Source organism: Crocodylus siamensis, chromosome 1, assembly GCF_052110815.1.
Source record: "Crocodylus siamensis isolate JL-2025a chromosome 1, ASM5211081v1, whole genome shotgun sequence".
Taxonomy (NCBI): Eukaryota; Metazoa; Chordata; order Crocodylia; family Crocodylidae; genus Crocodylus; species Crocodylus siamensis.
This window is the reverse complement of record NC_143395.1, coordinates 420,690,670-420,713,985: the sequence shown is the minus strand read 5'-3', so window position 1 is coordinate 420,713,985 and position 23,316 is coordinate 420,690,670. Positions and strand designations below refer to the sequence as shown.

General features: G+C 55.2%; 2 long non-coding RNA genes across 2 annotated transcripts; both read left to right on the top strand.

Annotated features, from left to right (window-relative positions):
• Window positions 1–613: 613 nt before the first annotated feature.
• Window positions 614–3,336, top strand: LOC149875553 (uncharacterized). The gene is made up of 3 exons (XR_016439701.1): window positions 614–1,471; window positions 1,779–1,856; window positions 2,612–3,336. It is a non-coding gene; the product is annotated as an uncharacterized LOC149875553 (long non-coding RNA).
• Window positions 3,337–3,710: 374 nt separating this feature from the next.
• Window positions 3,711–21,147, top strand: LOC149875552 (uncharacterized). Its single transcript, XR_016439695.1, has 4 exons — window positions 3,711–4,195; window positions 17,507–17,527; window positions 18,481–18,501; window positions 21,014–21,147. It is a non-coding gene; the product is annotated as an uncharacterized LOC149875552 (long non-coding RNA).
• Window positions 21,148–23,316: the final 2,169 nt, after the last annotated feature.

The following is a 23,316-nucleotide window of genomic DNA, read 5'->3' as shown; positions in this document are numbered from 1 at the left end:
GACTTAGCTCTCCAGCTCCTCTACCGACAGGTACTTCTGATCAAGGACCCCCCGCCCCGGCGCTGGGTGGACGTGGGGTTTGAACTGGGTCGGAGCAGGGCGGCTGCTCACCTGACATGTCATGATTGTGATCTTTTGTTTCACAGGCCGTGCAAAACTGTGTACACACTCTGCTGGAGGATGTCATCACCATGAGCACATTTTTCTCCGGATACAGGGCCTTCGCTTCTCCTGGCGAGGTCCTAGCCCTGCTCCTCAGCAGGTAAGAGCCCAGAGCTGTGGAGGAAGCTGTGATGGCCTTTGCTGCTGGGACATGGCAAGAAACGATCTCAAATAGTGGTGAAATAGGCATACTTAAGAAGCTAAATGAGAGGCATGTATTTCTATCAAGCTTGACGAAGTCAGCTGAAACAGGGTTGGAAATGCCTCCTCCCATCCCAGTGCTTCCTCAGACAAGGAGCCCAATCAGGAAACTGGACTGTTTGGTCCTGCAGTGGAAAGGCAGGAGAGCTGGAGGCAAGCAGTCCTCCGAACCGCCGAACACACTGCTGGAAAACTCCCGCGTTAACACATCCAGGCTATCGCTACCCCCTGCACAACTCTGCTCCATGAATCGGGCTCTGCTGGATCAGAACAGGGATTTCACAGGCCCCGAGGCACAAAGCATCGTCCCTTCCTCACCCTGCGCCGCAATACTCCTCCCGCTCTGCTCTCGTGGAGGGACAGCACCCCGACAGCTTTGGTTTTCAGGGAAATCCTGGTGGAGCCGGACGAGATGGACCAGGGGCTCTTGTCTCTGGCACTGTTTTTTTGGGAGCGATGATGTCCATGGGCACCATATCCCACATCTCAAACAGAAAACACTTTGACTTCCAAGGAATCCAAGTTGAGGTGGAGTTAGCAATGAAGTGTTACTTGATCTCGATGTTCAGACTGGTAGAGAAGTGCTCTTTATTCTGCCTTGAGTTTTTGACTGTCCTGCCCCCAAAGCCTGCTGCAAATCATTAGCACCTCTGCTGTGGAATCACTTGGAGGATCCAGGGATTGTTTGTTGGGCCCCTGCTCCCTTCCCCCCACTGCTAGGGGTGGCACAAGGCAGGGCAGGGCGGCACCTGAGAGACTAACTTGTTCAGAGAGGTGCAGGCTTTTGTCGGCCTTCCTCAGCTGCTGCGACCGGACTTGCAGGGAGCAGGAGGACTGACCAGAAAGGAATAGAGTCACTTCGATACAAAGGCGAGGGAAGAGGGGAGGAAGAGGCAGGCAGAGGGGGACTGCTGAGACGAGGGGAAAGTGGACTGAAGAGGCCAAGGAGGAGAAAAGCAGCAGTTAACCAGTGAAGGGAACTAAGGTTTATAAAAGCAAGTCCAGGAAATGGGATAAAAACCCATCATCTCAGTGCAGATCAGACTTAACCCAGTCCTGTGCATGGGCGAGTTCTTGTTCTCCAATGTTGCGTCCAAGTTGTTTGCAGGTAAGAGTAAGGGCCGTGAGCGTGCAGGGACGTCACAGGGCTCGGCCAAAGGCTTGTGGGTCTTTCTGGAGCGGGTGTCAAATCGGAGGCCATTCATTCATGAACTTGATATAAAATGTTAGTCGGATGACATTAGGAGTAAGGGGAGTAAAGAGAATGATATTCTTCCTCTTTTTTCTCTAAGAAAGTTTGAATAGAGAAATCTTGATTTTTCATTGTCTGGGCAAGGTTTTGACATAAACTGCCTTACCTTTCCAACATAGACTGTTCTTTTAATAACTGTTAAAATATTCATTTTGATATTTAGGCATGGAAATGTGGAGACCTGGAATGGTTCAGGAGATGCCAGTCAGGATTTCTCCGAGTCCAGAAGAGTCCTCGGGAAGTAAGTGCGGCTTTCTGCTGTACAGCAAAACTTCAGTCTGGATTCAGAGGATGTGGCAAACTTAATCATCCATATATATGATAAGTGTGTGTGTGTGTATATGTATGTATGTATGTATATATATACACACAGCCAGGCTTATTTGTATAAACAAAGAATTAACTGTATCATGGCTACATTAATTGACAGAGACTGGGATGCTGCCCCCAAACTGAACAGATCTGGTCTTTTATTTGGGGTTCAGTAATTCCTGGGTGAACAAACAAAGCATGCTTGTTTCCCTTGCTTCTTTTAACCACAAATGTGCATGTCACTGTCTCTTATGGATTTCACCTTCTATTCTGGAAGTGCCTACAGACCCTAGGGGAGACGCAACCCTGGCCCAGAGGGGTTGGCACCGGGCAGGTCCCTGCGGGAGAGGGCAGAGACTGCGCAGCCCGGGTGGCTGGGTCGCAAGGTCCAGTCGGTGTCAGAGGAAGGCTGCCGCCCTGTGCTCAAAGGCAGGGGCAAGGTCTGTTCAGAAGAAAGCGAACCAACACAAAGGGTGTGGACTGTCAAGTCCTTGCTCAGATGACTTGATAGGAGTGTTGTTTGTACAAGTGTGGCAGGATTTGGCCCCAAATCATTTTGTACAATTAAGAAACCTTCTGAGCTGTGTGGTCTGTGTTTTGAGCTTGTAATGAAATCCCAAACCAAGAAAGTTTTGCACGCTTGGTTGGGAATGTTTCGTGAAGCTCTGCTCCCGTCATTCCTAGTTGCTCCCGTCGTCCAGTCTACCCAAGCAGGATTGCTGCTCTCAAACGACTCTTTGTGGCCAGAAAAGGAAGCGGAAGCAGCTTTAAATGAAAAGAGGGGAAGACATGTCAAATGGTAAGCCAGTGCGTGCCTCTGTATCTGCACATGCATGTCTGTCCGTGTGTGTGTTCATGGCAGGGACACACCCATCTGCATGTGTGCATGTGTCTGTCCATGTGTGTGCGTGCATGCATCTGTGTTTATGGCATGGTGAGTGTGTTTATGTCTCCATTTTTCATAGTTTCATAGTTGGTCGGGTCGGAAGGGACCGGAGCAGATCATCAAGTCCGACCCCCTGCCATGGCAGGAAAGAGATCCAGCCCCCTTTTAAACCCCCCCAGGGTAGGAGCCAGCTCCACTTCTCTTGGAAGTTGGGTCCAGATCTCAGCCGCCCTGACCGTGGAGTCGCACCTCCTGATGTCTAGTCTGGATCTCCCCTCTGCCAGCTTGTGACCGCTATTGCTGGTCACTCCTGGCGGTGCTCGGGGGAGCAGGGACTCCCCCAGTGCCTGCTGGTCCCCCCTGACTAGTCTGTAACAGGCCACTCGATCCCCCTCGGCCTTCTCTTGTGGAGGCTGAACAGGTTCAGGTCCCATCGCCTCTCCTCGTAGGGCCTGCCCTGCTGCCCCCGACCATGCGAGTGGCCTCCTCTGGACCCTCTCCATGCCATCCACGTCCCTCCTGAACTGCGGTGCCCAGAACTGGACGCAGTACTCCCACTGTGGTCTGACCGGTGCCGCACAGAGGGAGAGGATCACCTCCCTGGACCTGCTCGAGATGCATCTGTGGATGCATGCCAAGGTGCGGTCGGCCTTCCTGACTGCGTCCCCACGCCGCCGGCCCATGTTCATCTTGGCATCAACGATGACCCCAAGATCCTTTTCTGCCTCCGTGCTGACAAGGACGGAGTTCCCCAGCCTGTAGGTATGGTGCCGGTTGTTCCTCCCCAGGTGCAGCACCTTGCACTTGTCTGTGTTGAAACCCATCCTATTCTCATCCGCCCACCCCTGTAACCTGTCCAGGTCTGATTGCAGCCTCTTGCATCCTTCCAGTGTGCCCACGTCTCCCCACATCTTAGTGTCATCGGCAAATTTGAACAGGTGCTTTTTACCCCCTCGTCCAAGTCACCGATGAAGATGTTGAACAGTGCGGGCCCAAGGACTGAGCCCCGGGGAACCCCACTGCCCACGTCCTTCCAGGTGGAGAAGGACCCATCCACCACCACCGCTCTCTGGGTGCGGCCCTCCCGCCAGTTGGCGACACATCTGACTGTGTGGGGGTCAACACCACAGCCCCCAGTTTCTTAATGACAACGGGGTGAGAGACAGTTTCAAAGACCGTCTGAAAGTCCAGAAAGACGATGTCTACTGCTCCCCCTGCATCCACGTTCACCTCACGTCAGAGGCAGAGTGCCTGCATCTGTGAGGTGAACCAGCGCCTCCAGGGTTGGTGTCGTCACGTCGGATTTGACTCCCTGGACCAAGACCCGCACTTCATAGCAGAGGGCGTCCTGGGGCGTGATGGTCTCCATCTCTCCCCCAAAGGTAAGAGTTTGTTTTCTTACAGGCTAGTTGACCTCCTCCGCTGGGCTTTAAACTAAGTTCATCGGGGGATGGGGATCCACGGGAGCAAGAGACAACTCAGCAGGTGTAGGACCTGCCCAGGTAAGAGCTCAGGTATACACCAAGGGACGAGTTGTCTCTCAGGAAGGGGCGGGGGGTGCCCAGGGCTCTCGTCGGGGGAGTAAGGTGTCTCTTCACTAATGCAAGACGCCTGGGGAACAAGCGGGACGAGCGTGCTCTCCTGCTTGCAAGTAGTAAAATCGACCTGGGTGGCCTGGTGGAGACATGGTGGGGTGAAACTTTTGACTGGGCAGTAGACATCGAGGGCTCTAGGTTGTTTAGAAGAGATAGGAACGGGAAAAAAGGTGTGTGGGGGGGTTGCGCTCTGTGTCAGGGACCAGTATACCAGCTTTACTTCCAAATGGGACCAGAGGAAGGCTTCACTGAGACCCTGTGGGTCAAGCTCCAAGGAGGGCGGGGGGAGGGAGCTGGTGGTAGGGGTTTACTACAGGCACCACATCAGGAGGAAGAGCTGGATGTGCAATTCTCCAGGCAGCTGGGGGAGGCCGTGCGTGCAAGGGATGTTGTGGTCACGGGGGATATGAACTACCCTGCCATCAACTGGGAGGAGCAGGCGGGCAGGTCGAGCCCCTCACGAAGGCTCCTGATGTGCGTCCAGGACCTGCACCTCGTGCAGGAGGTGCTCGTCCCCACGAGGGAAACGCCGTACTGGATCTGGTGTTACCCTCTGGGGACGACCTGCTGGGGGAGGTGCTAGCACAAGGGAGGCTGGGGACAGTGATCATGAAATGATCCAGTTTGCTATTCAGAGGAAGGCGGGGAGGGGAACTAGCTCAGCGCAAATGCTTGACTTTAGGAAAGGCAACTTCGCTGTGCTCAGGGCAGTAGTCAGGGAGGCACTCGGAGCCCGGGGTAGCTAGTCTGGGGGTCCAGGAAAGGTGGTGCGTCCTCAAGGAGGCTATCCTTGGGGCGCAGCAGGATGCAATTCCTCTGCTCAGAAAGGTGGGAAAAGGGCCCAAGAAACCTCCATGGCTGAGCGCGGATATCCAGAGCTGGCCTGAGGGCAAAGAAAAAAGTGTTCTGGCGGTGGAAACAGGGGGCAGGGACGAAGGAGGAGTACACCTCCCTGCCCCGAGCTTGTAGGGATTTGGTGAGGAAGGCGAAAGCACCACTGGAGCTTAGATTAGCTTCTGTTATCAAGGATAATAAAACATCCTTTTTCAAGTATATAGGTAGCAAGAAGAAGTCTCGGGGTAACATTGGACTGATGCATAAAGCGGTTCGTTTCTCTGGAGGCCACCAAAATCACAGACACACATTCATTAGATGGCACAAAAGGTGTATTTGCAAATAGGGTCAGAGCAGAGTCAAAAACTCAGATTACTCTGAACCCACCAAGGAATTTTGCAGGCTGTATTTATCTCCTCCCTCCTGGGCACGTGTGCAGAAACAGGAACTCTTACAGCTCACTTCCATTTCATACAAGCATACATGTGGTTACATCACTACATACATCGCATGTATAGTATAATTAACTACTTAAGTATGCAGGGCGGAGAGGTAAATTTGCATCAGCTAATTAAGCATGCTCAGAGACTACTGTAGGTCACCAGGAGTTCAAACCCCCCAGCTTTCAAGGACACAGTCAGTTGAATTCCAGCTTCTGTAATCTGTATGAGAAAGGCTAGGGAGAAGCTGGGGGAGAGTCTGCGATTTAGCATAAGAAAAGCTGTGGCAAGGCTAGGAAAGGAACAAAGTCCTTGGCAGTGTTTCTTTCTTACCGGGTGCAAGATGCAAGCTGTGCATTTCTAACAATACTCCATTTCTAACAATACTCCATTTCTAACAATATTCCCCCTCAAGATGCTTTCTGCTCCCCATTTTCATTTAGGCAGATCAAGATAATCACAAGGAATTTTTCTGAGTACCATGACTTTTGCTACAGTCTGTGCTTTGAGGGGGACTGCTGCAACTTGCATCCCTTCAACTGTGGTGGTTATCAATCTTTTTGAAGCAGGTGTCTTCATCATACGGGGATGATTGTGGAGTGGATGGGTTACATTTCATCCACGTGGAGTTTGGGAGCTTAACAGCAGTAGAATTTCATTGACCTGCATACTTGCTGCAATTAAGGGCATAACAGGTAGTGCATGTTCGGACCCATTTCAATGTCCATGTACACTGGCTATGTCCCAAACTCCTCCCTGTACCATTATTGCTAATACAGTACTCTCCTAATGCCACTTGGGAAAGATCCCAGCTGCGGTTCTCATCCCATTCTTGACCAGTACTCTTAACATCCGCCTTATCACTTACCAACCATTTTGGGGCCAAAGGAAAAGCTCTCCAAGGCCACTGTTCTCCGGCCTCTCGGAGTCCCCCAGAGGCCCAGCAGTTGGTAAGATTGAAGGTACCTGCAATTCTTTCCATCATGTCAACATACAAATTTGTCCTTGGGGGAGCAATTGGGGGAAGCAGGGATATAGGCTGGCGGCTAGGGCTACTCAATCCTGCTTCTCTTACTACACAGATAACAACAAGGCATATTAAGATTCCCACCATATTCTCCCTTTCTTGAGATCAAATACAGCCTAAACTTTTTCTTTTTACTTTCTTGTCTAATTTTCTGAACTTTGATTAAGTTGTCTCAGGCGCACTTGGAGATCACCAGTAGGTTCACAGCTCCACTTGCTGGCTTCTTGTTCCGAGGATGACTCAGCTTCTGGAGTGAGTTCGTCCTGGGAGTTGGTGTCCTCTGGCGCTCGTGGATGTCATTTCACACGGGTATGGTGTATCCAACCGTCATGGCCAGCAATCTTTACAGCGGTGCGGGTTGTTAGAAGTACCTGGAAAGGGCCACTCCACCTCTCAGTCAAAGGTTCCTTTTTCCACCGCTGCACCAAGACCCAGTCTCCCGGGCACAAGTCATGTACCGGTATGTCTAAAGGCAGACGCTGAAAGGAGGCTTCATACCTGTGAAGAGAAGACAAGACAGACTGCAAAGCAATAACGTACATGTGAAGCTCGCTATTACCTAATTCAAAAGTTACATTTTCTCGCATCCCAGGGGGTAAGACTCGAAGGGGCTTGCCAAACATAATTTCATATGGGGTTAATTTAATGCCCCGTCGGGGAGTGTTTCGAATGCAAGTAAGAGCTAGCGGGAATGCTTGAGGCCAATTAAGGCGTGTTTCAATACAGATTTTGGTGAGTAGAGTCTTTATGGTCCTATTCATGCGTTCCACTTGTCCTGAACTCTGTGGTCTCCATGGTGTGTGTAGTTTCCAAGTGATCTTGAGAGCTTGTGCGACCTCTTGAACTACCTTTCCCACAAAGTGTTGTCCTTGATCCGACTCGATGGATTCAGGCAGGGAATACTGGGGAATGATCTCCTGCAACAGATACTTCACTACTGTAGCCGCAGTGGCAGTCCTGGTGGGCCATGCCTCGACCCAACCAGAGAGCTGGTCTACCATGACAAGTAAAAACCCATGCTGTCCGGACCGTGGGAGCTCGGCAAAATCAATCTGCCATGCCTGTCCAGGGTACGCTGCCCAGGCTCTACCTCCCATTGGCACAGGGGGTTTCCTTCGAGGGTTTACTTTCTGACATGTGATGCACCTAGTAGCGATATGCTGAGCTTCTACATATAGCCCTGGAGCTACTGCTTGGCGGATCACTAGATCACCCATAGCCAAGCCTCCCATATGGGTTCTTGCATGAAGCTGATGCAGCACTTCCCGAAGCAATGGCCTGGGTATCATGACCTTTCCTCCCGGTACTATCCACCACCCCTGGGAGTTCTTTTTTGCACAAGCCTTCTGTGCAAATTTATCTTCTTCAGGGGAATACTGCGGGACTAAATCCTGGACGTATGGCCATATGGCATGGGACAAGGCCTGCCTGGATACTTCCTCCGCTTCTCCACCAATAAATGCGGCTTCCTTTGTTGCCGCATCAGCCTTTGCATTTTGAAGCTTATGCTTTTCCTCAGCAGCCTTCCCATGGGCCCGCACATGAATGACTGCTACCTCTTTAGGCTGGTGGAGTGCCTCTAGTAGCTTGATAATCTGGGGGCCGTTAGCAATTTTATTCCCAGAGGCCGTAATGAAACCCCTTTCTTTCCACAATAGTCCGTGCGCATGGACTGTAGAAAAAGCATAGCGAGAATCAGTGTATATATTAACCCACTGGTCTGTCCCCAGCTGTAATGCTCTGGTGAGTGCAGTGAGTTCCGCGGCCTGTGCCGACCATGAGCTCGGCAATGACTCCCTCCATACTACCTTATCCAAGGTTACCACAGCACATCCTGTTCGTCTTTTTCCATCAATGACAGAGCTGGAGCCGTCTACGAAGTATTCAGCATCTGGGTCTGCAATTCGCTCCTCAGCAAGATCAGGCCGCACTTGTGTGGTTTGATTCAGGACCTCAAGGCAGTCATGCGTCGGTTTCCCTGGCTCCGGCAGCAAGGTTGCAAGGTTCAAGGCTGTAGTATGTTTGAAAGTAAGTCCTGGATTAGAGAGCAAAAATATCTCATACCGTGATTGTCTGGAGGGGTTGAGAAACTTTCCTTCCTCAGTCCCTAGGATCTGGGGAACTCCATGAGGAGTGTGTATTTCCATATCTGCACCCATGACTATCTTCTGGGCTTCTTCAACAACCACTGCTGTGGCTGCCACAGCCCGAAGACAGGCTGGCCACCCGAGTGCAACTGGATCTAGAACCTTTAAGTAATATCCCACGGGTCTCCAGGTTGGGCCTGATGGCTGTGTCAGCACCCCTGATGCGACCCCTCGATTCTCATGAACTTACAGTCGATATGGCTTTTTACTATTTGGGATGGCCAGGGCAGGGGGCTGGAATAATCCTGCCTTCAGCAGATCAAAGGCATGCTGCATTTCTTTATTCCATTTCCATTTAGTGAGACTCTCCTTAGTGAGGGAGTCATACAGTGGTCTAGCCTTCCCACCATAATCTGGTATCCATAATCGACAGAACCCAGTTAGCCCTAGGAATGCCCGCAGCTCCTTGGGTGACTGAGGTGAGGTTAGACCTTGGATTGCCTGTATGCGATCTGCACTCAGGGTTCTGACTCCCTTTTGAGAGCTTATATCCCAAAAATGTAACTTGAGGCTGACATATTTGGGCTTTCTCTCTAGAGACTTTATATCCTTTTTCCCCCAGAGTGTTTAGCAGTGACCTGGTGGCTTCCTCACAGAGCTGCAAGTCTGGGCTTGCAACTAGCAGGTCATCCACATACTGGAGGAGAGTCACTGCGGGGTGTGATCCCTTCCACTCCTCCAAGTCCTTCTGAAGGGCAAGTCTGAAAATATGGGGGGCTGCTATGAATCCTTGTGGAAGAACTGTCCACATGAGTTGGGCTTTATGGAAAGTATCTGGATCCTCCCATTCAAAAGCAAACAATTTTTGACTCTCTCGGTGAAGGGGAATGGAGAAGAAAGCATCTTTCAAATCTAGCACTGAAAATATTTCAGCTTCCCCCGGTACTTGTGTCAAAATCGTGTGTGGGTTCGGGACTACAGGGTGGTCTGAAAGCACCTTCTTATTTACTGCTCGCAGGTCTTGGACCAGTCTGTATGAGATCCCACCTGCCTTCGGGACTTCAAGGATGGGGGTGTTATAGGGTGAGGACCCTTCCACTAGCCATCCGCACCTCTTGTATTTCTCTATTAACGGCTTGAGTCCAGCTCTGGCCGCTCGGCTGAGTGGATACTGCTTTACCCGAACGGGCCCCTCCCCATCCTTGAGTACGATCCTTACCGGGGAGACGGACTTAGCTCGCACAGGGGTTCCATCAGCCCATACCGAGGGGTCTACTCCAGTTATGTGATCTTCTGGACTTACTGCAGGGCGTCGGTCCTCCAGGAGAGCCATCTGATAGTTCGAGCTCTGCTTGACAGGTAGCTGGACCACCATCTGCTCGTCTCTGAAAAATATCTCAGCTTGCAGTGTTGTGAGTAGGTCCCGCCCAAGTAGTGCAACCGGGCAACTTGGAGAATATACAAAGGAGTGCTCGAGCAAATGGTCCCCCACTTTGGTGAGGAGTGGCTTACAAACAGGGAGTCGGGATTGCATTCCCTCAATCCCTTCCACAAGTACATGCTGTTGACTAGTTCCTGCACAGGGGGTTTTTTCTGGAATCATTGAAAATGTAGCCCCAGTATCCACCAAGGCTTCAAAATTTTTGCCACCAACCCTAATGGTTACGATGGGATCTTCTCGGGCTCCAACCCAAAGGGTAGTGGTCTTAGATCCCCGTCCCCTTCATTCTGTGTCCTCACCCTTTTCCTCTGCCCGCATGAGGTGATCTCTTGGTTCCCCCTCTCTCTTCTCATTTAACTTTGGGCATTCCCTCTTCCACTGTCCTTTCTCCCTGCAGTAAGCACAAACATCTGCTCCCACTCTTTCTCCTTTCCCTTTCTGCATCCCAGCCTTTCCAGGGTTACCTCCAGTTATAGCAGCTGCCAGTGCTGCCATCTGTCGCTGAGCCTTTTTATCCTCCTTGCGCTTCTGCACTTGCTCACGATTCCCATATACCTTATATGCAATTTCCACCAGCTCTGAAATCGGTTTCCCAGCACCTCCCTCAGTTTTCTGTAACTTCTTACGACTCTCAGCAGCGGATTGACCAATAAACATAATATTTACCATGCATTGATTATCTGGGGCTTCTGGATCTAGGTCTGAAAACCTGCGGAACGCCTTATACAGCCTCCCGAGGAAAGCTGAGGGATCCTCTTCTCTTCCCTGTCTCACTTCATACAATTTAGCCAGATTAGTAACCCGAGGCACTGCCTTCCCCATTGCTTCCACTATAATCCCCAGATACCGTGCACTCAGCTCTCTTCCTTCTGCGGTATGATTATCCCATCTCGGTTCCTCAACAGGGCAGGTATCATGCAGGGTATGACCAGCAGCTCCCTCCGCTTCTACCCTGGCTGCTGCAATGCGCTCTGCCATCCCGAACACTAATCTCCTCTCCTCCGGGGTCAGGAGGGTTTGAAGCATCATCTGGACATCAGCCCAAGTGGGTCGATCAGTTTGTCCAATAGATCGAAACAGGTCCCTCATCTTTTCAGGGTCTTCATGAAAAGAGGGGCTCTGATTCTTTCAGTTACATAAATCTGAAGTACTAAATGGGGTGTAGACAAAAGTTGCATTGCCCCCCTCTCCAACAACCTCTCGCATCGGGCAATTCAGCATCGGCTGTGATTCTACAGTCTTGCGCAAATTATAGCCCTTATTCCCTGATTCAGATGGGGCACTTGACTGAGGCTCACGCTCTGAATCATTAGGTATGCTTTGATACGCCGGTGGTGGTTTCCCTGAGGGAGGGAGCGGTGGTGCAGAAGGACTGGATCCCGAGGAGGTGTCTGATTCATCCTCGCTACCTGACAGGGCGACCGGAGAGCGGGTCCGATACTCAGCCAATTCAGAATTCCCCCCCTCATTAGACTCAAGGAGTACAGGCGGTCCTCCTCGAGTCTTTGCTTTAACAACCATCACATGAGACTTTACTAAGCATTTCTTAATCGAAGGTGGCTGATTTTGAACCACCCACAACCAACAGTCGATATAAGGAAATTGATTCCAATATCCATTCTGCATAACTATTTCATGGATAGCTATCACTTTTTTTACTATAAAGGATCCTTTCGGGGTCCAGTGGACGCCAAATGTTGGCCACTCGAGTTGACAAAACTTAATTAAATCACTCTTTTGCATCTTCACTCCATAATCTGCCTGCTTTCCAAATTTACTGAAGTTTTGTAATATATAACCTAAAGGCGCATCCGAGTTTTCTACACGGGAGCGACCCGCACCCATATGCCCACAAAAGTGCGTCCAACGCACACCAAATACCAAAAGATCCTAGTTACAGATGGTTCTCATATACCAGGCTGAAAATTTCCCAGTATTAAACCAAATCGAACGCGTCTTTGTTCCCAGATCCAGACCAAATTGGGCAAGGGAATTCATATACTCACTCAGATACCCCAGAGATCTCGATCAGAATGCCGGAATGTGTGTCTGGCATCCTCAGAAACCAAAAATTTGCACAGGAGCCTTTAACTTCCTGAATATCTCTACTCACTTCTTAAGCCCCCTGGGCGAGCCCAAAAAGGCAGCTCGGTGCGCACTCCCCGTGGTGGCAGAGATGATCTTGTCACTGAATTCCGGGGTAGTCCAAGAAATCTCCTGGCTGGCTCGCCAATTTGATGCAAAAGATTGCGGTTTGTTTCTTGGAGGCTCACAAAGAATCTCAGACACACACTCATTAGATGGCACAAAAGGTGTATTTGCAAATAGGGTCAGAGCAGAGTCAAAAACTCAGATTACTGCGAACCCACCAAAGAATTTTTGCAGGCTGTATTTATCTTTTTCGTCCTGGGCACGAGTGCAGAAACAGGAACTCTTACAGCTCATTTCCGTTTCATACAAACATATATGTGGTTACATCACTACATCCATCGCATGTATATTATAATTAACTACTTAAGTATGCAGGGCGGAGAGGTAAATATGCATCAGCTAATTGAGCATGCTCAGAGAATAGTATAGGTCACCAAGAGTTTAACCTCCCCCCTTTCAAGGACACAGTCAGTTGAATTCCAGCTTCTGTAATCTGCATGAGAAAGGCTAGGGAGAAGCTGGGGGACAGTCTGTGATTTAGTATAAGAAGAGCTGTGGCAAGGCTGGGCAAGGACAAAAGTCCTTGACAGTGTTTCTTTCTTATCAGGTGCAAGATGCAAGCTGTGCATTTCTAACAATACTCCATTTCTAACAATATTCCATTTCTAACACTACTGTATTCTTTTAAAAAACTTAAGGGGATTACTTGGAGTGCTCATAAAATTTGCGGGGAGGACTTCCACCAGTCATCCCAGGAAAAATACGACAGCATTTGTGGTCAGGGCTCCAACAGACTGGCCATTGTGGTGAACCCTGAACCCTTGCTCAAGTGTTGCCCATACCTGCTCTCACTCGGTCTCTTGGCTCAGCTTTCCCTAACCTGGCAACTGAGTTTCAGTCAATCCAGTTTAAAAAGGGCCTCCCATACTGGGACCAGGAATGTGAAACCCGAGTTGCCTATTAAACTTTTCTTCTGCTTAGTTGTGGTTACATGAGGAGTGGGGAGGGGGAAAGAAAAAGCCCTTAGTAAGTCCAGCAAGCGGGGTGCCAGGGCTCCCTCGGGAGCACAGAGCCGACAGGTCACAGCACGGCTCTCGTCCTCGGGTCTCTGAAGTGTATTTAACAACCTTGCAGTGGCAGGATATAGGGAGTGTCCTTGTCCCCTGCTTCCTTTATGTCAGGTGAGACTGTTCTTGGGGTCCGCAGGCTGTGTGTCCTTGACCTGTGTGAGAGGGTCGTTTGTGCAGTGTTTGCAATAGGCTAGACAAGCGCTTGTGCGGGACGGTCGGGGTAGGGATGATCCTGCTTGAGCGGGGCTTGGACTAGATGGGACTGCCTGACGTGCCTTCCAGCCCTGCTTCGTATGATGACAGGAGCCCATGTGATTCTATCTCCTGTCAAATCCTTTAATAATAGTTACTGCCCTTACTGTGTGGCCACAGCTAGAATGGCATGGATTTAGCAAAGACACGGGGTCCATGCAGCACTGTTCATCTCCGGCCTCTGGTTGCTGCAGCTGCTCAGATCACCGCACGGTTCACAGGGAGCATGAAGGGCCCTCCCCAGGGCATCGGGCTGGAGGCTCAGAGAGGAGAGCCCTGGGCTCTGAGCGCCCCGACTCACTCTGTGCAGGTCCAGAGTGCTGGCAGGGGAGGAGAGGGGATAGAAAGCTGGATGCAGGACCTGGCTTCCAGGGAGACAGGAGAAGGGGATTCCCATCAGGCCTGTTCTGTGAAAGCTTCACCCCGGGCAGGGCTCCCACAGTCGCCTCCTTGCTCCCTCCCACCACAGAGCAGCAGCTCCCCAGGCAGGGCACAGAGCGAGGGGCTCTGGAGTGATACGAGCTGCTTCGGGCTCTGGGGTGCACGTGCAGATCCTGCACAGCAATCCCAGCACAGTGCTGTGCTGCACCACGCAGACATCCCATGAGAGACCTCACTGCTCCTTGGGACACGTCCCCATGACCCTGCGCCTGTGTCTGCGCTGGTGCACTGCCCATGAATGGCTCACTCCCAGCCTGCTCCTGTACCTGGGCACACTCTGTGGGGAGGCCTCTGGTGCAAGGCCTGACTTGAGTCCAGTTCTACTTTAAACATGAGAGTTGACATGCTCACAGCCCTCGGGAGAGCACTGCGAATGGGGTTGGTGTTGGTCCATTGGTAGCTCCCGGGGTGGGAGAGCAGGCGCAGGAGTGCCCTGAGGGCCACAGCTGGACACGGCCGGCAGAGCCCTGGGGACAGGCTGCTGGGACAGACGAGGGCCTGGCTCCCGGCGCCAGTCGCCCTGTGCCTGCAGCGCTGCAGGGGAGCGTGTCTGTGGCTGCCCCGACGGCACTCGAGCCCCTCGGTCCTGACTGCGCCCTGGGGTCAGCCTGCGCCACATGGCCTGAGGGCTCACACCGAGATTCAGGACAACCTCACGCTGGCACAGAGCTCAGCTTTCGCCCTCTGCCTGGAGGAACATTGCTTGTTTCTGGTGACCTGCTGGATGAGGAGCCACTTCCCATGAGGGTGCCATGATGCCCTGAGGAAGGGGAGGTCACTATCTCTATCGCTCCCAGTGTGCTAAGCATGGAGGATCCCTGACAGCCTAAAATCCATGAGGAGGGTCCCTGGGAAAACCACTGGTGCCCCCAGCCCTGTGCATTTACTCTGTACTTTTTCCCACGCGCCTCCCCCTGGATGGTGGCTCTGGCTGTGATTGCACCCATCATGTTGGTGGTCATTGTCCTGGGGAGTTTCTACTTCCGCCGTGCAAAAGGTAATGTGAGAAGGAGGGGAGAGAGAGCTCCTCTGAGACGGGGCAGGACAGGAGGGACGGGGGCTCCATCCTCTGCTCTGAGAGGAGCTCCAAGCACCGGGGATGGGCTGAAGCTGTGGGAGCAGTCTCTGAGCAGGCCAGACCCCACCTCTGAGCCAGGAAGGGGCCAGGTGGATTCACAGCCCTGGAGCTCAGTGAGCAACCCAAACCAAACCCTGCAGCGAGCTGTGCCGCCGGATCAGCGCTGCTCAGCTGGAAACATGGACGAGGCGGGAGGAGCTCTGTGCTGGGCAACTATGACCGTGTTTGTCCTGATCCCTGCACACAGAGCAGAAGGGAACGGGCTGGGGGTGTGGGGTGGTTAGGACAAAATCCTGTCCTCTGAGGCAGGTAGGAGCTGTGGATGGGCAAAGTGGTGCTGAGGAGAGTCAGCAATTCCCTCCTCAATGCTAGGGCTGCTCATCCTGAGATCCTAGCAGAGGAAGAGGCTGTAGTGCACGATGGTGTGCTAGTGTGTCCCGTGCACTGTGGGTGCTCCCGATTGCTTTGCACTTTGGTCTCCAAGGGTGGCAATGGGCCGGCAGGGATCTGCCTGTGGGTGGGGGTGGGATCCTAGAGCCGCTGATGGCTGAAGTGACCGACTGTCTACAGCTGACACAACAGAGAAATGGCACTCAGGACCAGCAGGGCCGTTCTCAGACATGGCTGATGCTTGGGCCTGGCTGCTCTAGCTCCAGCTGTGCTGAGCAGTGACTGTCAGGCATGACGATGCCTCCATGTCCTGCCAGACATGTACCCCAGGGCAGGCGCCCCAGGAGACCAGCTCCAAGTGGAGCACCCCAGGCCCATCCCCACCTCTTCACTAAGCCCGGGCTGCCGTGAACAACTGCTGGAAGAAGGCCCCTCTCCCCCCTCCCTTCATGGACACGTCTCCTCTTCCCTGATACCAGTGGCAGGTTCCCCCCTTCATCCTCACAACTAGAGTCTGGCACAACCCACAAGGCCAGGGGTTGGCCTCCGATGGAGCCTGCCCTGTATCCAGCCCAGATCAAAGCTTCTCTCAGCTGACTCGTTTCACTTTCCTCAGCCCCACGCCAGGACCCAGGAGGAGCTGGGTCAGGGCAGGGGATGGGCACAGAAAGGAGCAGGAAAGGGAGAGGGAGAAAGGGACACAGGAGAGGAAGGGCCCACTGGGTCCAGTGCCTTGTCACCACGGGCAGCCACACAATGGACATTTAGCCAGAGGGGCCCACGAGAACATCCACCGTGGTCCCTGCTCCCTCTCATTGCCACAAGCACCTCTGACCCTGAGGAATATCCCACCAGGATGTAAAACCTACCCTCTGCCCAGAGCAGGAGAGACAAGGGCCGCACCAACACCTTGGGCACCACAGGGTTGCATTTGTTGGGTAGAAGATGCTTGATGATCCCAGTAAGTGGAACCGAGCACCCTGCAGTCCAGGTCATCCTGACCTGGGAGATCATTCCCTCCCTCAGTGCCAGCAGGGACACCAGCTGTGCCCTCGCCACCCCCCGGCCAATCTCCCTCTGCTACACCATCACCTTCAGTGACCCCCATGCCACAAGGGCAGAGGTCAAAGGGGACCAGAGCAGGGGATGGCTCCTTTGGGAGAGACATTTTAGAGGGGATAGGAAAAAACGGGGCAGTTTGAACCATGCCCTGGAGCAGGTCAGTGCCAGGCAGCAGGGACGTGGTGTGCAGGGAAGCTGATGCAAACCTGTGTGTGCCCGTCTCCTTATGTGCAGCATTGCCTCCCAGCCCTGCTCAGGGCAGGAACCTCACTAGTGACTGGAGAGGGTGAAATCTCACCCCTGCCCCTTCTCTCCTCCAAGGGACTCTTCACACAAACAACCTTAAGCCTGCCCTGTCTGGACCCTAGGTATTAGTCCCACAGTCCTGAAAAGTGCAGGGTTGAGTCTGCAGATTTCAATCAAAGGAACATGGCTACTAACAATGGCTCAGGGGTCCCCTCCCCACCTCAGGGTGTCAGGGCAGGGCAGAGCTAACGGGGTTTAGGTGCCTTAACTGCATTTCCAGCCTGTAACCAGCTACTGCTTCTGTTCAGGTTCCCCTTAGCTTTCCTGGGTGTGAAACTCTGGGAGGGGGCTGGCTGTGCTGCCCTTGCAATGTGCTGCCCCCATAACTTATGGACAGCTCCTTTCACCCCATGCGGAGGGGCAAAGGGTTTGGGGACCCAGGTGTCCTGTGGCCAAGGGGAGTGGTGAGGGACAGCCCCTGCGTGCACAGGTAGCAGTGGAAAGGTCGTTGCTTGGCGCTCTGCATCACTGTGTCCAGTCTCCATCTGTGTAACACGTCTCTCCTGCTGTTTGTTCCAGAGAGGCGCCGTGCAGATAAAGGTAACTTTTCTTCATGAATTTCCCCGGGGAGGGAAGGGGGAAGTCTCATGTTGTGCAGCTGGTGTCCCAGCAGCTCTTCAGGGCCCGCTCTGTCCCTGGGAGCAGAGGCTGTGTGTGAGGTGTGCTGCGGAGCTCCCCAAGAAACCTCATCCCCAGCACCCCCAGCCCTGCCCTGTCCCCCCACCCCGTGCAGTGCTGCGTGGGAGCCCCCGGGCAGGGCCTGTCTCCATGTGCAATGGGCTAAGGGGCAGCGTGGAGGTGGGGGCTGGAGAGGAGGGGATGGCTTCGCTGTGGCAGGAGAGGAGGGACGTGAGAAACTGGGCTGCCAGGTTTAGAGGCGGATCATGCAGGCAGGGAGGAGCAGGATTCGGGAGTGGGAGTGTGGGGGGGGCAGGTGCAAGGAGAGAGGAGTCGCAGACCCCGAGACTGTGGGGCTGAGCGAGGCGGGGGCGCTGTGGTGTGCAGTGAGAGGGGCAGAGAGGAGGGCTGGGAGGGGAGGGGGCAGTTTGCTTTGCCCCCCTCAGTCTGAGGTGAGCAGGGCAGGATTAGAGCGGAGGCAAGTGAGACTCGCCGGGCTGGGGCGCAGGGGCGGGGGGGGGGTCCAGCCCAGGGCAGGAGGTGGATGTGAGAGCTGTCAGCCCCCGATGCGAGCTGAAGATGAAGTGAAGTGAGGATCAGTGTGAAGGGAGGAGGGCAGAGGAGGGCAGCGCTGTGGACCCTGTGCCCGGTGTGCGTGCAGAGCCTGGCGCAGAGGATGCCCCGAGGCAGCCGGGCCAGCAGAGCCGGGTCCGGCCCCCGCGGCACATGCCCCGGGCTGGACTCAGCTGGATGCGGGGGCACAGACGGCTGCAGGGGCTGTCCATGTGCGCAGGAGGGGAGAGGCTGCTCCCCTGGGACCGGGCCAGGGGACTTGTGGGACTCCAGGTTAAGTCTCGTTCTCTTTCACTTCACAGCGCAGTATGAAGCCATGAAAGGTAAGTGCCTTTTACTGCCTCCCTCACGCCCTGACTTCACTGGCAGCACCCGGGAAGCCACCGCACGTCCCTGCCCATCGCCAGGGGGTCTGGTGACAAGGACACTTCTGCATGAACGGCCCAGTCCTGGGTGCACTCCCAGACCTGCAGCCCTATTTCCTGGGGCAGGTCTGGCCCCTGTGGCCCCTGTTCCCTTCCCCTCCCCACATACACTGTGTGACCGGCACTGACTGCCCCGGGGCCCATAGGCTGGGATCCAAATTCACTGCAGCCCCCGCCCCGCCCATGCTCACCCAATTTCCGTGCTCAATCCTTGTACACCCAGCCCCTGCGCCTGCAGCCTCTGGAGCCCGTGCAGAGCCCAGGGCCGCCCCTGGCCCCGAGGCGCTAGGCCCCGACATGGGTGCAGGTCCCGTGTCCAGCAACCCCTGAGTGCTGGGACCCCGCGCTGCAGCTGCCTCTGCCTCTGCCCTGGGGCAAGGACTGGCCCCTCAGCCTCTGGTCCCACCAGGCTTAAGCCCAGCCTTTCCCCAGGCTGCCAAGGTGTGAGCCTGGTATGGACATGTGATGGCAGAGCACGGCACACAGAGACCTTGCACACAGGGACTGAGCACCCCCTGCTCTTCACTTAACAGCACAGGAAATGCTCATTTCTGGACAAAGATAACAAGCTCTGCCCACGTTTTCCTCCCCGGCTGCCTTGGCTCCTGGGAGCACCCGTGGGGCTGGGGTCAGGGCCTCTGGGATCCTAATTGACTTGTGGACCACAGAGCCCTTCAGCTCAGCTTCCCCGACCTCAGATAGCTGCACAGCCAAGCCTGCCCGCCTGCCTCTCCTCCCCCTCTCTCCATCCCCACCTCTCCTGCCCCGGCTGCCCCTGGCTTGGCCCAAGGCCTGATGCTGCTCTGGCAGTCTGGGCCTTCCCCCAAATCCTGGTGCTTCGTTGGATGGTGGTTCACATTGGACTCTCTTTTCCTGAGAGCCAGGATAGGCAGGTTCACCTCCGCCGTCATCCCACCCACTGCCCCAACCTATTTCCACATCAATGCGGGCCCACTGTGGAGGGACCCGTGGCCCTGGTCTGGATGAGACCTGTGAGAGGCCTTGTCCCCAGAGGTGGATGGGCACAGACAGAGAAGCATTTGTGGTGCAGCAAGATCACAACAATCCCCCGTGCTCATGGAGGGATGCCCCAGCTCACCGGCAAGGGCCTACACCTGATCCTGTGCAGAGCTGAGCACCCTGCACCCCGCTGAATCCCACAGGCCATCAGAGCCCCATTGGGTGTGCAGTAGTCGTGGACTTGGTGCTCGGGGGAGGAAGAGGGAGCTGAGCTGGGCGCAGACGCTCTCCAGCCCAAGGAATGGGGCTCGGGGTGGCAGGCAGGAGGTGGTCGTGCTCCCTGGTCCGCGGGCGGCTGCGGGGGCTGCACGGACTGCAGCTGCCCGCGGTCCCTGGGGAGGAGCCATGCGCTCTGCTCTGCCCCACACCTCCATAGCAGATGGGGCAGTTGGCACAGCGCTTGTGCTGGGGGTGCTGTTTACACCAGCTGAGCAATCCTTGTTCCTGAGCACTGCTTGGATGTGCAGGCAGGGCCAGCTGCAGCCAGTCTGACCAGGCTCTGCACAAAGGGCTGAGCAGGGGGAGGGCCCAGTCCTTACCTGTGGTCCCTTTCTGTCTGCTTGCACCCGAGTGTTGCCCCAGGGGCAGCTCCCCTGACTTCCCAGAGGGGTTGGGGAGGTCTCAGGATCAGGAGCTTCACAGTAGCTTCCCTAGCGGCGGAGGGGGGGAGGGTCTCAATCCTGCAGTGTGACATCAGGCAACATGTGCACTGAAGTCAATGTGGGTTGTGTTCAACACAGGGGCAACTTTGTCAGTAAGGAGCATGGCTACGGGCCAGGGTTGGCAACCCTACGTGATTGCAGCAGTGGTATTACCACATGGTGCCCCCACCCCAGGGCTCTCTATGCACCCCCACACTCTGACACCCCTAACCACACTGCACATGGTCCTGCAGCCTCCCTGGCCCATCTCCAAGCCTTACCTCACCAGTGCTGCTCCCCAATCCTGGCATGGACCTCCTCCCACTCCGCCACCCACTCCTGACCCGCAGCTTCTTGTCAGCCACCCCACCCCACCCTGTGCCTTTGAGATGTGAAGCTGTTACAGGCAGGGGACGGCCAAAGGGTCTGAGCGGCAGCACATGGCTGGGGGAGAGGAGAGGTCTCAGCAGGTTCCTGCGAGCCCCAAAGCCCTGACAAGAGCTCCCTGCAGGGCGCTGGGCTCCTGCTCACACACTGGGGACGGTGCTGTGCTCTGCCTGTTTATCCAGCTCCCTGTTGATCGATTATTTATGGAGGACTCAAATTTTCCCATGGAGCTATTGGCCCGTGTTGTTTTCCATATGTTATATGGGACACCAGCAGAGTTGCAGAGAGTTGGCCATTGTGGTACTGACTGACTCATGTCTTTATTTTCTCTCCTCCCCTTTCCATCCTGGGACCCTTGGCAGAGCTGGGTAAGTTCTGGTTTTGGTGCTTTCAATGTCTTGTCCACTGACGTGTCCTGTGGGATTGTGCCTGGTTGTGTGACCTCTGGTTTTTGGGTATTTCAGGACTCGCCCGAGCCCGACAATATGCAGGTAAGCGAAGCCAATGCTTCCTCAGAGACTGCCGGTTCTGTCTCCCCAGGTGCCTTTGACTTGCTCTGCCCCGACACCCTCTCACAGGCACTAACAAGCAGAGTCACGATGTCCCCGCCTGTGTGCACCGGAGACAGGACATTCCCCAGAGAATTGGCTCTGGGCAAACACTAGGGTCACCAGATCTTGGTGCAGCTGCTCTGGATGGGGCCCTTCATCCTCCTGCTGCTGAGGGGTTGAGCTGCTCCCTGCTGACACCATCCATGGGCCTCATCACCCCTCCCTCTCTGTCTAGTGCAGGGCAGGTACTGGGCAGAGGGCCAGGGAAGCCGGTGACTTCCTGGGGTCACTGGGGTGAGCAACAAGGCTGCAAACCTCATTTACCAGAACTGTGAGATCCGCTCCAAGGGAGAGAGGAGCTGCACCCCTCCCAAGACCCAACGCCCTACGTGCACCTGCTCAGCTGCCAGGGCTCCGGCTCTGTCCTGGAGAGGCCACAGGGCAGGGGCAGGGGCAGGGGCAGGGGCAGGGGAAGGCTGCTTGATGAGCCCCTGCAGGTCACGGGGCATCCGGAGGAGCACAACAGTCATGGCTGGTTCCTGCCAGGTGCTGGTACTGTGACTGTTTTTGTGAGAAGCAAAGTGATGCTCAGCATCAGTGCATGTGACAGGATGTGGCCACCAGTGTACAGCTGCATTTCGTCCAGCAGATCCAGGGGGACATCGCTGAATTCAGCCCCTCTGGGCTGCGGGTGTCAGGGACAGAGTAGGAGACCTCCCCTGCCCTGAGGGGCTCCCCGTCCACAGGGACCAGGCACACGAGGGCAGGCCCATTCTCCCCCTTCTCCAGCCTGAAGCCCAGGGACCTGCAGTGACGTGTCCCAGGCTGCACAGAGAATCAGTGGCTGGGTATCTGGTCTGCAAACTCTGGTCTCCTGGGTCCTGGCCCCCACCTGAAGCCCAAGCCCCTCCAGGCCTCCTTCAACGCAGGGGGTCTTGTCCCGGTGCTCTGTGCTGGCACTGGCCCCATGAATGTGAATCAAGCTTGCGCAGGGCTCAGGGCTGGGCACTCGGTGGAGGGGAAATTGCTGGGAGGCCTGAGGTTAGGACTGCGTCAGGAGGAGGAGGTGGAGGTTGCTTGTGCCCAGGATCCAGGTGTGTGCTCCAGGCCCGGGGACAGCAGGGGAGATGGACGCAAAGGGAGCATGGGAGGCAGTGCGGGGTAGGAGAGCTGCAGGGTGACGGGTAGAGAGGAGCCTGGGGGGAGGGTCATGCTGCACTGGGGGCTGCAGGGCTGAGAGGATGGAGCCGCAGCCTGTGCAGGGGCTGGGCAAGCTCCGGCCCTGGGGGCTTCGGTGGAGGCTGGGGAAGGAGGGAGGGAAGGAGGAAATACTCCAGTCAGGCCTGACAGGCCGCGCTGCCTGGGGGATCAACCAGCTGGGGCATCAGGGGGGCCCTGCTCCCCTCCGTCCTGGCTGCCTGGGAGGGGCGGCAGAGCCCCCTGAGCCCCCCGGGCCCTGCTCTGCAGGCTGCTCCCTGGACTGGTTTCAGGGCTCCTGGCTGCAAGATGCTGGTGCCGAACCCTGGCTCAGGGGCCACATCCCAGGGCTGCAACAGCCCAGGGCAGGGGCCAGCCTGTGCGCGGGGAGGGTGGCAGTGGGCTGTCGGGCTGAGGGGCTGCCTGGGGGCTTCTTGTCCCAGCCACGCAGCCCCCACATCCCTCCCTGCCTGCCGCTTCCTCCTGGTGTCCCTGCGCGCTCTCCCGGACACCCACATCCTCTCCCGGCTGCCGTCCAGGCTGTGCCCAGCTGTTGCTTTTGCCATCAGTGCCCAGGGAAACCCCTCTGCTTTTCCCGCGGGCAGCTCTTGCTCAGGCCGTGTGCGTTGCCTGGGCTTTGGGCGGTGGCTTCTGTCACTCGAGGTCCCTCCCTCCAGGAAGGGGCGTCATTGCTCCTTCCCTGAGGCAGCAGGAAGGGCAGAAAGCAGCCTCAGCCAGGCCTGGGGTTGCCCAGAGAGCTCGGACACACCAGTTCAGGCACCAGCCCCTCCCAGCAGCGATAGATGCCGACCCAGATGACTGGGTCCCTCCAGCTGTTCCCTGCCCAGGATGGTGCAAACCAGCAGTCAGTCCAGGCCTGACCCACACAGAGCTGAAGCCAAGAAGCTGCTTTCACG